Consider the following 4,453-nt stretch of genomic DNA (forward strand, 5'->3'; position numbering starts at 1 on the left):
CCTACATATGCTGTCTACAAGAGACCCACCTCAAAACAGGGACACATACAGACTGAAAGTGAAGGGCTGGAAAAAGATTTTCCATGCAAATAGGGACCAAAAGAAATTAGGAGTAGCAATACTCATATAGATATAATAGACCTTAAAACAAAGGCTGTGAAGAGACAAAGACGGTAACTACATAATGATCAAAGGATCAATCCAAGAAGAAGATATAACAATTATAAATATATATGCACCCAACATGGGAGCACCGCAATATGTAAGCAAAGGCTAACAAGTATGAAAGGAGAAATTAACAATAACACAGTAATAGTGGGAGACTTTAATACCCCACTCACACCTATGGATAGATCAACTAAACAGAAAATTAACAAGGAAACACAAACTTTAAATGATACAATAGACCAGTTAGACCTAATTGATATCTATAGGACATTTCATCCCAAAACAATGAATTTCACCTTTTTCTCAAGCACACATGGAACCTTCTCCAGGATAGATCACATCCTGGGCCATAAATCTAGCCTTGGTAAATTCAAAAAAATTGAAATCATTCCAAGCATCTTTTCTGACCACAATGCAGTAAGATTAGATCTCAATTACAGGAGAAAAACTATTAAAAATTCCAACATATGGAGGCTGAACAACATGCTGCTGAATAACCAACAAATCACAGAAGAAATCAAAAAAGAAATAAAAATTTGCATAGAAATGAATGAAAATGAAAACACAACAACCCAAAACCTGTGGGACACTGTAAAAGCAGTCCTAACGGAAAGTTCATAGCAATACAGGCATAACTCAAGAAACAGGAAAAAAGTCAAATAAATAACCTAACTCTAGCTGGGCACGGTAGCACGCACCTGTAGTCCCAGCTACTCGGGAGGCTGAGGCTGGAGGATCGCTTGAGCTCAGGAGTTCTGGGCTGCAGTGCGCTATGCCGATCGGGTGTCTGCACTAACTTCAGCATCAATATGGTGACCTCCCGGGAGCGGGGGACCACCACGTTGCCTAAGGAGGGGTGAACCGGCCCAGGTTGGAAACGGAGCAGGTCAAAACTCCCGTGCTGATTAGTAGTGGGATCGCACCTGTGAATAGCCACTGTACTCCAGCCTGGGCAACATAGTGAGACCCCGTCTCTTTAAAAAAATAAAAAATAAAATAAAAAACCTAACTCTACACCTAAAGCAACTAGAAAAGGAAGAAATGAAGAACCCCAGGGTTAGTAGAAGGAAAGAAATCTTAAAAATTAGGGCAGAAAAAAATGCAAAAGAAACAAAAGAGACCATAGCAAAAATCAACAAAGCCAAAAGCTGGTTCTTTGAAAGGATAAATAAAATTGACAAACCATTAGCCAGACTCATCAAGAAACAAAGGGAGAAAAATCAAATCCATAAAATTAGAAATGAAAATGGAGAGATCAAAACAGACAACACAGAAATACAAAGGATCATAAGAGACTACTATCAGCAATTATATGCCAATAAAATGGACAATGTGGAAGAAATGGACAAATTCTTAGAAAAGTACAACTTTCCAAAACTGGACCAGGAAGAAATAGAAAATGTTAACAGACCCATCACAAGCACGGAAATTGAAACTGTAATCAAAAATCTTCCAGCAAACAAAAGCCCAGGACCAGATGGCTTCACAGCTGAATTCTACCAAAAATTTAGAGAAGAGCTAACACCTATCGTACTCAAACTCTTCCAGAAAATTGCAGAGGAAGGTAAACTTCCAAACTCATTCTATGAGGCCACCATCACCCTAATACCTAAACCTGACAAAGATCCCACAAAAAAAGAAAACTACAGGCCAATATCACTGATGAACATAGATGCAAAAATCCTTAACAAAATTCTAGCAATCAGAATCCAACAACACATTAAAAAGATCATACACCATGACCAAGTGGGCTTTATCCCAGGGATGCAAGGATTCTTCAATATCTGCAAATCAATCACTGTAATACACCACATTAACAAATTGAAAAATAAAAACCATATGATTATCTCAATAGATGCAGAGAAAGCCTTTGACAAAATTCAACATCCATTTATGATAAAAAAAAAAAACTCTCCAGAAAGCAGGAATAGAAGGAACACACCACAACATAATAAAAACTATATATGACAAACCCACAGCAAACATTATCCTCAATGGTGAAAAATTGAAAGCATTTCCTCTAAAGTCAGGAACAAGACAAGGGTGCCCACTTTCACCATTACTATTCAACATAGTTTTGGAAGTTTTGGCCACAGCAATCAGAGCAGAAAAAGAAATAAAAGGAATCCAAATTGGAAACAAAGAAGTAAAACTCTCACTGTTGGCAGATGACATGATCCTATACATAGAGAACCCTAAAGACTCCACCAGAAAATTACTAGAACTAATCAATGATTATAGTAAAGTTGCAGGATATAAAATCAACACACAGAAATCCCTTGCATTCCTATACACTAATAATGAGAAAACAGAAAGAGAAATTAAGGAAACAATTCCATTCACCATTGCAACAGAAAGAATAAAATACTTAGGAATATATCTACCTAAAGAAACTAAAGACCTATATATAGAAAACTATAAAACACTGGGGAAAGAAATCAAAGAGAACACTAATAGATGGAGAAATATACCATATTCATGGATTGGAAAATCAATATAGTGAAAATGAGTATACTACCCAAAGCAATTTATAGATTCAATGCAATCCCTATCAAGCTACCAACGGTATTCTTCACAGAGCTAGAACAAATAATTTCACAATTTGTATGGAAAGACAAAAAACCTCGAATAGCCAAAGGTACCTGGAGAAAGAAGAATGGAACTGGAGGAATCAACCTGCCTGACTTCAGGCTCTACTACAAAGCCACAGTCATCAAGACAGTATGGTACTGGCACAAAGACAGAAATATAGATCAATGGAACAAAATAGAAAGCCCAGAGATATATCCACGCACATATGGACACCTTATCTTTGACATAGGAGGCAAGAATATACAATGGATTAAAGACAATCTCTTTAACAAGTGGTACTGGGAAAACTGGTCAACCACTTGTAAAAGAATGAAACTAGAGCACTTTCTAACACCATACACAAAAATAAACTCAAAATGGATTAAAGATCTAAACGTAAGACCAGAAACTATAACACTCCTAGAGGAGAACATAGGCAAAACACTCTCCGACATACATCACAGAAGGATCCTCTATGACCCACCTCCCAGAATATTGGAAATAAAAGCAAAAATAAACAAATGGGACCTAATTAAACTTAAAAGCTTCTGCACAACAAAGGAAACTATAAGCAAGGTGAAAAGACAGCCTTCAGAATGGGATAAAATAATAGCAAATGAAGCAACGGACAAACAACTAATCTCAAAAATATACAAGCAACTCCTACAGCTCAACTCCAGAAAAATAAATGACCCAATCAAAAAATGGGCCAAAGAACTAAATAGACATTTCTCCAAAGAAGACATACAGATGGCTAACAAACACATGAAAAGATGCTCAACATCATTCATTATCAGAGAAATGCAAATCAAAACCACTATGAGGTACCATTTCACGCCAGTCAGAATGGCTGCAATCCAAAAGTCTACAAGCAATAAATGCTGGAGAGGGTGTGGAGAAAAGGGAACCCTCTTACACTGTTGGTGGGAATGCAAACTAGTACAGCCACTATGGAGAACAGTGTGGAGACTCCTTAAAAAACTGGAAATAGAACTGCCTTATGATCCAGCAATCCCACTGCTGGGCATACACACTGAGGAATCCAGAAGGGAAAGAGACACGTGTACCCCAGTGTTCATCGCAGCACTGTTTATAATAGCCAGGACATGGAAGCAACCTAGATGTCCATCAGCAGATGAATGGATAAGAAAGGTGTGGTACATATACACAATGGAGTATTACTCAGCCATTAAAAAGAATACATTTGAATCAGTTCTAATGAGGTGGATGAAACTGGAACCTATTATACAGAGTGAAGTAAGCCAGAAAGAAGAACACCAATACAGTATACTAACGCATATATATGGAATTTAGAAAGATGGTAACAATAACCTTGTATACGAGACAGCAAAAGAGACACTGATGTATACAACAGTCTTTTGGACTCTGTGGGAGAGGGAGAGGGTGGGATGATTTGGGAGAATGGCATTGAAATACGTATAATATCATATATGAAACGAGTCACCAGTCCAAGTTCGATGCACGATACTGGATGCTTGGGGCTGGTGCACTGGGATGACCCAGAGGGATGGTATGGGGAGGGAGGAGGGAGGAGGGTTCAGGATGGGGAACACATGTATACCTGTGGCAGATTCATTTCGATATATGGCAAAACCAGTACAATATTGTAAAGTTAAAAAATAAAATTAAATTTTAAAAAAAAGAAGAAGAGGTGGCAAGAATACACAGAAGAACTGTACAAAAATGATCTTCA

At 37.6% G+C, this 4,453-nt stretch overlaps 1 non-coding gene across 1 annotated transcript; it reads left to right on the forward strand.

Annotated features, from left to right (window-relative positions):
• Positions 1-845: 845 nt before the first annotated feature.
• Positions 846-1,145, forward strand: LOC147341002 (signal recognition particle RNA). The gene has a single exon (XR_015159988.1).
• Positions 1,146-4,453: the final 3,308 nt, after the last annotated feature.

Source organism: Bos grunniens, chromosome X (genome assembly GCF_055505025.1).
Source record: "Bos grunniens cultivar Pamir isolate PY7600 chromosome X, Bosgru_T2T1.0, whole genome shotgun sequence".
In the NCBI taxonomy this organism is placed as follows: domain Eukaryota; kingdom Metazoa; phylum Chordata; class Mammalia; order Artiodactyla; family Bovidae; genus Bos; species Bos grunniens.